Source organism: Polypterus senegalus, chromosome 4 (genome assembly GCF_016835505.1).
Source record: "Polypterus senegalus isolate Bchr_013 chromosome 4, ASM1683550v1, whole genome shotgun sequence".
Lineage (NCBI taxonomy): Eukaryota > Metazoa > Chordata > Cladistia > Polypteriformes > Polypteridae > Polypterus > Polypterus senegalus.
Window position 1 is genome coordinate 9123376 of NC_053157.1, and position 13313 is coordinate 9136688.

The following is a 13313-nucleotide window of genomic DNA, read 5'->3' on the forward strand; positions in this document are numbered from 1 at the left end:
CTCAGACCTGCTTATTTCCACTCAGGGTCACGTGGAGATCAGAAGATGTCAAAGCAGGAACCAACACTGGATGGGACGCCATTCTCTATAACCCAACCTACAACAACTTAGCATAACGAACTACAGCCCACCAGAAAGTCCTCAGACCTGCTTAATGCAATCCAAGGTCACCACCAGGGGGCGGGGACATTTCAAGGCAGGGACCAATCCTGGGTTGGATGCCATCACTAAAACACGCCCCCTGTATCACATAATGTTGTCAGCCCCACTAATTCAGTTCAGTGTCACAGGGGGCCAAAGCCTGCCAAGGGCAGGACCCTATCCTGGAGGGGGCACTTGAGGTGAAGTGCATCCCACCCTCTCAGTGATGTCATGTATTTCAAAGCTCAGTCCCAAAGGTAGATATGCAGGTACCTGGCCTTTCATATCTATCTATCTATCTATCTATCTATCTATCTATCTATCTATCTATCTATCTATCTATCTATCTATCTATCTATCTATCTATCATATAGTGCCTTTCATATCTATCTATCTATCTATCTATGTGTCTGATATTAGCAATAATTACCCACTTTCTAAGAAATCCTTAATAAAAAAGGGGCAAAGTACACTGAGTGTCCCACCACAGACCCCTGAATGTAATCAGGAAACAGCAGAGGGGCGCCCTGTGCTTTCTTTTTCTTTTTCACTTCTGCTTAGAAGAGCTTCGCAAAAATAAATTGCTGCCCAACATGGAAGATGGGGGAGGGTGGGCAAGTGAAGGTTGATGGAGAGGAGGAGTGGGGGGCGGTAGTAGGGGGGTGGGTTTGTGCGGGAATGGGCTTTCTGTTCCCAGACTCCTGTGAGCCACAGCTCCGCAATGATTGTCAGCAGGCAATGTACTTAGGGCTGCCGTTTCCTTTGGGGGGCCTAAGATGTGATTTGGTGGAGGTGGAGATTCGTGATCCCACCCAGTCAAATTGTTCCACTCCAGACAAGCTTAGAGGCAGAGAAAAAAAAAAAAAAACTTCAACAGGAAAAGCAAGAGACAGAATGCTGAGCACCTCAGAGCAGACGCACAATCCAAGTGGGATACTCACACTCTTTGATAGTCTGGCGGTCTGTTAATTACGCATGTGATGTGATGATACTCATGTCTGGGGGCTCTACTGGAAACTGCGTTCTTTGGTTCCTGGGGAAAAGAACACTTTAGAAACGGTAGGTGAAAAAAACAACCAAAAAAAAAAAAACAAAGCATTTATTATTTATACCGTTTATTAACTTTGTTTTGGGTTGCACTCACAAATCCAGCACAGCAAGTGAGGTGCAGATCTCCTCCAAGTTTGACCCGACTGACATATCGGAGCTCTTGATCTGCTGAAACTTAAAAACGCGCGGCTGACTGGCGTTAGGTGGATCAGCGAATGTGGGACATCCGCACCACACCGGCAGGCGCAGTCTGGAGAGCAGAGAGGTGCACGGACTTGAAAAGTAGCAAACAAGATTGGAGAAAAATAAAGAGTCTTGTTTCTGAGTTGTTCACAAACTAGAAAGCAGAAATGGAGGAGCTGATTGTGCATTTTTAGATGTGCCTTTGGACTCTGATAGACACGGCAAATAAGGGGGAGTCTATACTGTGTGTGTAACATATAGCATTATAAGAAACAAGTGTGTGTGTTAAAGTGTGTGTGTGTGAGTGTGTGTGTTTATAGACAATGGGCGAGTGTGTGTGCATATCAAGAAAACACTCAAAAACAGAGCAAAGGCTGTCAACAAATAACTGATCTGTTCGATAGTTAGATAGACATGAAAGGCGCTATATAATGGATAAGAGTGATACTATAAGATAGATAGATAGATAGATAGATGGATAGAAGGCGCTATATAGTAGATAGATAGATAGATAGATAGATAGATAGATAGATAGATAGATAGATAGATAGATAGATAGATAGATAGATAGATAGATAGATAGATAGATAGATAGATAGATAATGCTTTATTTATTACAAAAGGAAACCACTTTAGCAGAATATATGCATATATATATATATTTATTCTGTAAAGGTGAAATTACATATATACAGTATATATATATAAAGAGAGAGAGAGAGAGAGATAGTGATACATACATATAGGCATAAATGTATTTGGTTTCTTTTGTTACATTTTCCTACATATATATATATATATATGAATATATGTTTGTTTATTTATTTATTTATACAAACATCATATAAAACATAAATATATAAATATACTCAATCCACATATACATGTTTTTATATCTATATCCATATATGCTTCATATACAGATATATGTGTACTTTATATTTACTATATACATTATAGGTATCTATATATAATATATACACTGAAGACTCAAAAGTGATGAGTGTGTCTCTACTCTAAACCTCTAAACGATTCAGTCTGAAAATAATCTTTTTCTATCTATCTATCTAAAAAAAAGTTTGATCTAATCTATATGTGTGTGTGTGGACTTCATATTTACATATGAGTGTTTCAATTTATATTGATGCTTGCCTATGCAGTCAACAGGTCAACACTCACATAAATGGAGACACTTGTAGATCCTCTGCTCCTCCTCAAGCACTCAGGTCTGCTGTTAAATGACATTTAGTGATGCCACCTCTGCATGGCATCAAATCTCAATCCAGGCTCTTTTCATGTGTAGCTCCGTGCAGATGGCATGAGTGGCCCACCTTTCTCTGAGGGACCGACTCCATCACGGTTTTTAAGATGACTCTCCTGTTCAGTGTATGTCTGTTTAACTGATGAGGGCTTTGATGGGTTCTTGTGACCAATGGAAGATTTGCTCATCTTGTGTTGTTCTGTTTGGCTATACACTTGTGGTGATCAGTTACGTAACCTTGTCCTTGGTCAGACTGATGTTTAATCGATTATGTTTAATAAGTATAAGTACTGTTTATTTATAAAGTATATATGCACAATGAGTAACTCTGACGCATTGGGGATTTACTGTAAGAACCAGCTGTCTGCCCCTTATTGGTATTAAATGGACGTCTTTACTGAGCTCTTCTTACCCAGCAGTGAGTGACTAGTTGATCCAGTCGGTGAAGCTCTGACCTGATGTCTCTTTGGTGTTTTATATTTCCTAATAAGGCCATACAGAGCATTTCTTAATGTCCTTTTATATACTAATATGTGACTTTTAGACACACTATAGGTAGCCATTTTTACCCTCATTTCTAACACAAAGCCTTTCTGTGTATATCTATATATATATAAAGCCTATATGTGTGTACAGTATATGTATGTATATATATATATATATATATATATCGTGTGTGTGTGTGTACATGTACTGTATTCTGTATGTATATATATATATATATATATATATATATATATATATATATATCCATTATCCAACCCGTTACATCCTAACTACAGGGTCACGGGGGTCTGCTGGAGCCAATCGGAGCCAACACAAGGCGCAAGGCAGGAAACAAACTCTGGGCAGGGAGCACACACACACACACACACACACACACACACCGAGCACACACTAGGGATAATTTAGGATCGCCAATGCAACTAATCTGCATGTCTTTGGACTGTGGGAGGAAACCCACGCCAACACGGGGAGAACATGCAAACTCCACGCAGGGAGGACCTGGGAAGCGAACCCCTGTACCACTGTGACACCACTACATATATATATACTGTATATATATATATATATATATGTGTGTGTGTGTGTGTGTGTGTGTGTGTGTGTGTGTATGTGTGTGTAATATATATATGTATATATGTGTGTATATGTATATATATATATATATATATATATATATATAGCGTGTGTGTGTGTGTACTGTATTCTGCTATAGTGTGAGTGCTGCCCAGTGAGTGGTACCCATCTTTTACCCAGCGCTGCTAGGATGAGCACAAACTGTTTGGTAAAATGAAAGAAATAAGTGGAGAGATGAGAGATTTGATTACATTAAAGCTGTCTGTTCATTTAGTGTAGCCCTCAGTATATATGTATTCTACTGGAATATACTGTATACATGCATACAGTATATACTGTACTGTAAAAAGTTTATTCAAGTAAATATATATATGCAGTATGTGTGTATATTTACACACACACATATATATACTGCATATGTATACATAGTATATATGGGTGTGTGACTGTGTGGCATATACATACAATATATTTATGGGTGGCTGAGTGCTGCCTGTGTCTAATATGCGTGTTCTCCCTGTGTCTGTGTGGATTTTGCTGAATTGGCCTCCCAATGTGTTCTCTGTGTGTATGTGTGTATTTTATCCTGCGATGGACTGGCGATCTGCCCACATGTAATTCCTGCCTTGTGCCCGATGCTTGCTCAGATAGGTTCCAACTTCCTGTGACCCTGACCAGGATGAGCAGGTTAAGAAATGGACGGATGGACGGATGGACGTTTACATTTATTTTTCGGAGTTTAGAATTTTACGATTTTTTTCTTTCCCCCTGGCCATCTGACCTGATCCTTAGAGACTTGAGTAGGACTCTTCTGTTCATTTAACTAGCCTACCTTTCTGCTAATTAAATATTTACTCTATGTAAACCCATATTGGTTTATTTTTTTGTTTTTTATTGTTATTCTTACCTTTTTTTCTGGCTTGTAACTCTTTCTTTGAGTTTTTCTGAAGCACTTTGAGCTGCAGTCCTGTGTATGAAAATGTGCTCCAGAAGGGAGGACATGAAAGGCACTATATAATGGATAAGAGAGGCACTATAAGATAGATAGATAGATAGATAGATAGATATGAAAGGCACTATATAATAGATAGATAGATAGATAGATAGATAGATAGAAAGGCACTATAGATAATAGATAGATAGATAGATAGATAGATAGATAGATAGATAGATAGATAGATAGATAGATAGATAATGTTTTATTTATTTATTATTAAAGAATATTCTACTTTTACAGAATATATGCATATATATATTTATTCTGTAAAGGTGAAATTACATATTACACATATATATTATATATATATAGAGATAGAGAGAGAGAGAGAGAGAGAGAGCGATACATATATACTGTATAGGCATAATGTATTTGTTTTCTTTTGTTTCCTACTTATGACTATATACGCTAGTAAGGCCGTATTTTTTATTATTTATTTTTATTAACACTCTTATTATTCTTCTTGTTTGCAACTCTTTCTCTGAGTTTTTGTAAAACACTTTGAGCTGCGATCCTGTGCATGTCAATGTGCTCCAGAAGTAAATGTTGTTGCTGTTGAAATATGCGCACGTCTGTGTCAATGCCAGCTGGTGGGGCAGACAGCAGTACTTTAGGGACCCCCAAAGTCTGACTTGATGTTACTTTGGAGACATCAGACGAAGCTCCTTGATAAGCTTTGTTGGGCTCAATTGCCGGTAATTGTCACCAGCGCTATAACGGTTTTTTTTGTGATTTTTAATAACCGTTTATCCGCTGTTTGACTGCGGACGGCTCAGTGGCGCAGTGCTGCTGCCTCATCCCTTTGAGAGCCTGGGTTCAAATCCTGGCCTGGCAGCGGACCCTTTTGGAGTTTTTTTCCGGGTTTGTCCCCACATGCCAAACAGAGCGCGTGTTAAACGGGTTGGCGCCTTGTGTAAGCGAGTGCCCTACAAACGATTAGGGTTGGCTAATGCCTTAATAGTCGATGCCAGCTCCTCGTGCCACCTTGGAAGGATGAAGAACAGACTGAAGGAAGCGATCGGCCGATTGGTTCTTTATCTGCGTTTTTTTGAAGTAGCTTTGGATTCCTTTAATTGTATGAAGCTGCGGTGGATGACGGCTCATTATTAATGTCTAGCCGGTTGCGATTCCCTTTTTGTAAAATTCAAACATAGGCAATAAACTTTTGTACAATTTGGTGAATAGCAAAAAAAAAATAAGTTAAATTCTGCCTGGGAAACTATTTTGGAAGAGTGACAAAAGGCCAAAGTATGCTATCTCTGGAGAGTGAGGCGCTTGTGCGACGTAAAACTGAACTGAACTTTTACTCCTGCCTGCCAGGGGCAGCGAAAAAAAAAATCGTGGGAACGCCTTGTGAAACATGAAGGACGGGGGCTTTGAAAGCAGTGCCTGGACAGAGGAAAGTGGGCAAAAAAATAGAAACGTTTGCGCTGTCCGATACGATGTGCTCAAGTTCTGCAAATGCAAAAAGATACGAGGGCTGTCAAAAATGCAGAAGTCACTCCGTCGAAATCACGTTAGCAGTTTCATGATTAGAAGCCGAGCGGCTCCGCCATTCCGTTCTCTTGTAAACTGAAGCTTCGCAGCTTCTGTAAGTGCCCACTTACAAGGAACCACAAAATTATTTTCCAGCTTCAAAAATCAAAAGTGACGCAAAGGACTGCTTAAACAAACGTGAGGGACCCCCCCCCAGGCCATTTCTCGAGACTCTGACTAATCAACGCCTCATCCACCCCCTCGTGTGGCACTAAGCCAAGTAAAGGTTTGTTAATGCCAGGCTGCGGCTCGGAGCGCTCGCTGTGCCGCTTTGGATTTGACGGGATATTTTGAAATCTGCGTCACGGTGGTTAACACCCCAGCTTCAGGGGTCCAACATCTTGGGGTCCAGTCCAGCGCCTGGTCATCGTCTGAGTGGACTTTGTATGTTCTGCCCGAGTTTTACACTCGAATTCTTAAGGCGGTTAGCGAGTAGAGATATAAACCCTTAATGCTTATTGTTAGGAAGTCACTGTGCACTGGAAAAATGCCGAAGGACTGGAAAATGACAAATATTATCTGATTATTTAAAAAGGATGAGCGGGCAGATCCAAGCAACTATAGGCCAGTAAGCTTAACATGCATCACAGGAAAATGAATGGAAGGAATTATTAAGGGTAAGACTGAGCAACACATGGCAAGGACAGGAGTGTCAGTGAACAGTCAGCAGGGGGTCAGAAGAGGGAGGTCGTGTTTTACTAACAGGCTGGAATTCTATGAGGACGCAGCAAAAGGAAATAATCAGAGTGGAGCAGATGAGATTATTTTTCTGGACTTTCAGAAAGAAATTGATAAGGTGCCACATGAGAAGGGTGTGGTGTGTAGGTGGGTGCAGAATTGGCTCAGACACAGGAAGGGTGAAGGTGCGAGGAACCTCATTAGAATTGGCTGACATGAAGAGTGGTGACCATCAGGGGGCAGTGGTGGAGTTGCTGCTGTTTTTAATATCTACTAGCTGCCCCACCTATAGTGAAACAGGACAAACTTTAAAACAATCAATAAAAACGTGTAATAATTTGTATTGAGAAGAACTTATATTGATAGCTTTCATATCTGAGGGTCTCGTGATATATAAGATTTTTGGTTTTGATATCAGGGGCGAGAATGTAGCTGCGATCTCTTTGCCAAAAATGTAAAAAGTTGGCAAGGTATCTTTGGCAAAGCAGAAGGTCGGTGCACTCCAACATTAAATGTCACCACTGTATCTGATGGTGTTCAGTTCTGATGGGAGAGCGTCCCCCGCGTGAGGGGAAGAGCATGTGGCCATGATATCTCTGCCAATGAGCAGCTACCCTCTAAAACACATCAATCTATCTATCTATCTATCTATCTATCTATCTATCTATCTATCTATCGATTATATAGTGTCTTTCCTATTTATCTATCTATATGTCTTATCCTGCCGACTACACTGAAATTAAAACCTATCTCTCTATCTATCCATTTATTATATAGTGCCTTACATAACTATCTATCTATTATACAGTATAGTGCCTTTCATATCTATCTATCGATTATATAGTGTCTTTCCTATTTATCTATCTATATGTCTTATCCTGCCAACTACACTAAAATTAAAACCTATCTATCTATCTATCTATCTATCTATCTATCTATCTATCTATCTATCTATCTATCTATCTATTACATTTATTTGCAATTTTTCCTTAATTATCATACTTTAAAAAAATTAATCTTCAATTCCCAGTACTGGAAGTACTCTTGAAACTTTCCAAGACCACCCCCACCCCCACCCCTCCAGCTCCCAGAGGTTACAAAGCCCCTCCAGGTTCACAGGTGCTGGCCATATGCCTGCTTGATAATTCATGCTGCTTCACTCCCAAGGTGACACGTCCTGTGACCTGACCCCTGACAGCCCCTCGTGCCCACCCGCTGTTTGATTGTGCTGTCACTCACTCAACATTCTAAGCATTGATAAAGTTCTTCAGGATGCATGTGAAAGCGTAAAAGGGAACAAAATAAAATCAAATCCGACTGGAATCTTCCTTGACTCCGTTGCTGCCTCTGTCCATATGTAATAAAACAGAATTCACACTCTTCTTTTTAATTTTTTTTTTAAACTAATTGGGTGTCTATTTTGAATAACACAAAACAGCAACATTTATTTGTATATCACATTTTCATGCACAGGATGTCACTCAAAGTGCTTTAAAGTATGCCAAAGAAGTACTGTAGTTACAAACAAACAAAAAATTAAATTACTGAAGAATAATAATGAATACATAGTATATAATACATATCAAATGCACACTGACATAAGACAGAAACATAATGAAAAGAAAAACAGAGACCTTAAATATAAATTTGTGTTTGTAGGTCTCTAAATGACAGTCCAATGATAAGGTCCAAAGGTCATGAGAAAAGACAGTACCCCCTCGGGGATGAATGAAGTATATCAGAAAACTGTTTCTTCTATTTCTATATTCTGTTTCTTTCATTTGGGAAATTCACCGGTTATAGACTCCTGCTAGTATATATATAAAATCCAACGTCTGTCTGTCTGTGTGTCCGCTTTTCACGAGAGAACTACTTCACGGATTTAGATTGGGATTTTATTCTATAATTTGCTGGAACATTCCGGTTGATTTTGCGACTTCTCTCATCGCACTAAGAATCATAGTTCACCTGCAGGAGAGATATATTGACGCTAATCCGAGAGAGCAGAGGGGAAGCGTGACGTCAGGAGTGGGGAGCCGCTCTGCCTCTGTGCTTTGGAGTGTAACTTGCCTTCACTTAGCTAGCGATATCTTTCTGTTTATTGATTTTTAAAGAGTCTCCTGTTTCACTACCACACGGTCGGAGCCGCGGGAAATGTTTTTAATGTACACAGTTGTGCTTGAAAGTTTGTGAACCCTTTCAAATTTTCTATATTTCTGTATAAATATGACCTAAAACATCATCAGATTTTCACTCAAGTCCTAAAAGTAGAGAAAGAGAAACCAGTTAAACAAATGAGAGAAAAATATTATACTTGGTCATTTATTTATTGAGGAAAATGATAAAATATTACATATTTGTGAGTGGCTAAAGTATGTGAACCTCTTGGATGATCAGTGAGTGTGAAGGTGAAATTCAAGTCCGGTGTTTTCAATCAATGGGATGCCAGTCAGGTGTGAGCGGGCACCCTGTGTTATTTAAAGACCAGGATCTTTCAAAGTCTGCTCTTCACAACACATGTTTGTGGAAGTGTATCATGGCACGAACAAAGGAGATTTCTGAGGACCTCACAAAAAGAGTTGTTGATGCCCATCAGGCTGGAAAAGGTTACAAAACCATCTCTAAAGAGTTTGGACTCCACCAATCCACAGTCAGACAGATTGTGTACAAATGGAGGAAATTCAAGACCATTGTTACCCTCCCCAGGAGTGGTCGACCAACAAAGATCACTCCAAGAGCAAGGCACACGTGTAATAGTCGGCGAGGTCACAAAGGACCCCAACTGAAGGCCTCTCTCACATTGGCTAATGTTCATGTTCATGAGTCCACCATCAGGAGAACACTGAACAACAATGGTGTGCATGGCAGGGTTGCAAGGAGAAAGCCACTGCTCTCCAAAAACATTGCTGCTCGTCTGCAGTTTGCTAAAGATCACGTGGACAAACCAGAAGGCTATTGGAAGAATGTTTTGTGGACGGATGAGACCAAAATAGAACTTTTGGTTTAAATGAAAAGCGTTATGTTTGGAGAAAGGAAAACACTGCATTCCAGCATAAGAACCTTATCCCATCTGTGAAACATGGTGGTGGTAGTATCATGGTTTGGGCCTGTTTTGCTGCATCTGGGCCAGGACAGCTTGCCTTCATTGATGGAACAATGAATTCTGAATTATATCAGAGAATTCTAAAGGAAAATGTCAGGACATCTGTCCATGAACTGAATCTCAAGAGAAGGTGGGTCATGCAGCAAGACAACGACCCTAAGCACACAAGTTGTTCTACCAAAGAATGGTTAAAGAAGAATAAAGTGAATGTTTTGGAATGGCCAAGTCAAAGTCCTGACCTTAATCCAATCGAAATGTTGTGGAAGGACCTGAAGTGAGCAGTTCATGTGAGGAAACCCACCAACATCCCAGAGTTGAAGCTGTTCTGTACGGAGGAATGGGCTAAAATTCCTCCAAGCCGTGTGCAGGAATGATCAAAGTTACCGGAAACGTTTAGTTGAAGTTATTGGGGGGTCACACCAGATACTGAAAGCAAAGGTTCACATACTTTTGCCACTCACAAATATGTAATATTCAATCATTTTCCTCATTAAATAAATGACCAAGTATAATATTTGTGTCTCATTTGTTTAACTGGTTTCTCTTTATCTACTTTTAGGACTTGAGTGAAAATCTGATGATGTTTTAGGTCATATTTATACAGAAATATAGAAAATTCGAAAGGGTTCACAAACTTTCAAGCACAACTGTATATAAATTTGCTAGAAATCCACAAAGGGAGAAGATGAGTCACGTATCTTAAAACACTAGGGGGCTCTGCTGCCTGCTCGCGTCACTCGCCAACCCCCGGGCGGGCACTACACACTAGCCACTTTGCCACACTAGCCACTTTGCAGCTCTGCCACTCGCGTATGTACAATTTAAACAGAGTGAAAGGGAAGGTCTACAGGACGGTAGTGAGACCAGCTATGTTATATGGGCTGGAGACGGTGGCACAGGAGACCGAGCTGGAGGTGGCAGAGTTAAAGAGGATAAGATTTGCATTGGGGGTGACGAGGATGGACAGGATTAGAAATGAGGACATTAGAGGGTCAGCTCAAGTTGGACGGTTGGGAGACAAAGTCAGAGAGGCGAGATTGTGTTGGTTTGGACATGTGCAGAGAAGAGATGTTGAGTATATTGGGAGAAGGATGCTAAGGATAGAGCTGACAGGTAAGAGGAGAAGAGGAAGGCCCAAGAGAAGGTTTATGGATGTGGTGAGAGAGGACATGCAGGTGATGAGTGTGACAGAGCAAGATGACGAGGACAGAAAGATATGGAAGAAGATGATCTGCTGTGGCAACCCCTAACGGGAGCAGCTGAAAGAAGAAGTATGTTCATTGGAATTGTTACATATGTATAATAGACCTACCTATTTTACATGACAGCAAGTAAAACATAGTAAGAAATCGAAAGTAAATTAGGCTTCATGTTGCGTTAGAGCAGGGGTGTCGAACTCCAGGCCTGGAGGGCCGCAGTGGCTGCAGCTTTTCATTCTAACCCTTTTCCTAATCAGTGACCCGTTTTCACTGCTAATTAACTCCTGTTCCCTACATTTTAATAGCCCCGTTCTTAAGGATTCATTCCTCTGAATTGATTCCTTTCTTCATTCAATGGCAGCTAAGCAGAAATGAGGCATGAAACGAGCCAACAAATGACCAACTAAATCAGGGCTTCAGACTCCAACCAGTTTCACAATGAGAAGCTGATTCTTGCTGTTAATTAAACTCGTTATTTAATTCCATGGCTTGTTGCTGCTCTCATTCTGCCACAGTAGACGTTTCCAGAATTGTTGAATTTTTCTCTTTTTTCTAAGACCACCCTCACAATGTTTTGCTGAGCTGAGAGATCAACCTTACTGAGACTTTCCCCTTTCTTTATTTTCTCATATTTTGTGATGGGCACAGGTGAGCTGTTCATATGGTTTCCTGTTTTATGTCTCGCTGCTAATTAAGAAAAAGGAAACAACTAAGGGGCCTGAGTCAAGGTAATTAAAATGTAGGCAAAAGAAGGTAATTAGCAGCAAAAACTGGTTACAAATTAAGAAGTTGGTTAGAATGAAAACCTGTAGCCACTGCGGCTCTCCAGGACCGGAGTTCGACACCCCTGCGCGTTAAAGGTATTTGTTCTGTTTGGCTTTGAAATTAACACACAAATACTTTTTAAATTTACACTTTTACTGTAGGGTGGCACGGTGGTGCAGTGGTAGTGAGTAAGGAGACCTGTGGGTTCACTTCCCAGGTCCTCCCTGCGTGGAGTTTGCATGTTCTCCCCGTGTCTGCGTGGGTTTCCTCCCACAGTCCAAAGACATTCAGGTGAGGTGCATTGGTGATCCTAAATTGTCTCTAGTGTGTGTCCTACGGTGAACTGGCGACCTGTCCAGGGTTTTGTTCCTGCCTTGCGCCCTGTGTTGGCTGGGATTGGCTCCAGCAGACTCCCGTGACCCTGTGTTAGGATATAGCGGGTTGGATAATGACTGACTGACTGATTGGAAGGAAAAAGGTGGACAAGCAACAGGGATAAGCGCAGCCTTGAGAGGACTGGGAAGAATTGGAGGGGAGATTCACGAGGAGTGGACTGCGGCTGGAGTCAGTGCTTCAAGAGTCACCACACACACACACACAGACGTATCCGGTGACGTGGGCTACAACTGTCACAGCATTCCTGGTGTCGAGCCACTCCTGAACCAGAGACCACCACATCAGAAGCGTCTCACCTGAGCTAAGGAGAAAACAGACTGGACTGTCGCTCAGTGGTCCAAAGTCCTCAGTTTTGCATTTCATTTGGACATTGCGGTCCCCGAATCTGGAGGAAGAGTGGAGAGGCACAGAATCCAAGTTGCTTGAGGGTCCAGTGTGACGTTTCCACAGTCAGTGATGATTTGAGGAGCCATGTCACCTGCTGGTGTTGGTCCACTGTTATTTTATTAAGTCCAAAGTCAGCACAGCCAGCCATCTAGCAGGACATTTTAGAGCCCTTCATGCTTCCCTGTGGAGCTTTATGGAGATGCGGATTTCATTTTCCAGCAGGATATGGCATCTGCCCACACTGCCAACAGTACCAATACCTGGTTTAATGGCCGTGGTGTTACTGTGCTTGATTGGCCAGCAAACTCGCCTGAACTAAACCCCATAGAAGAGGAAGATGAGGGACACCAGACTCAACAATGCAGACGAGCTGAAGGTCGCAATCAAACACCATAACACCTCAGCAGTGCCACAGGCTGAGATGCCATGCCACATTGATGCAGTCATTCATGCCAAAGGAGCCCCGACCGAGTATTGAGGGCCTACATGGACAGACTTTCAGTAGGCCAACATTTCTGTATCAAAAATCTTTTTTTT

General features: G+C 41.2%; 1 protein-coding gene across 1 annotated transcript in view; it reads left to right on the forward strand.

Moving 5' to 3' along the window:
* Positions 1-829: 829 nt before the first annotated feature.
* Positions 830-13313, forward strand: part of ednraa (endothelin receptor type Aa) — a 90723-nt gene continuing 78239 nt past the window's right edge. Inside the window, exon 1 of the mRNA XM_039750220.1 lies at positions 830-1200. The gene's annotated coding sequence lies outside the window, so the exon portion shown is untranslated. The remainder of the gene's footprint in view (positions 1201-13313) is intronic.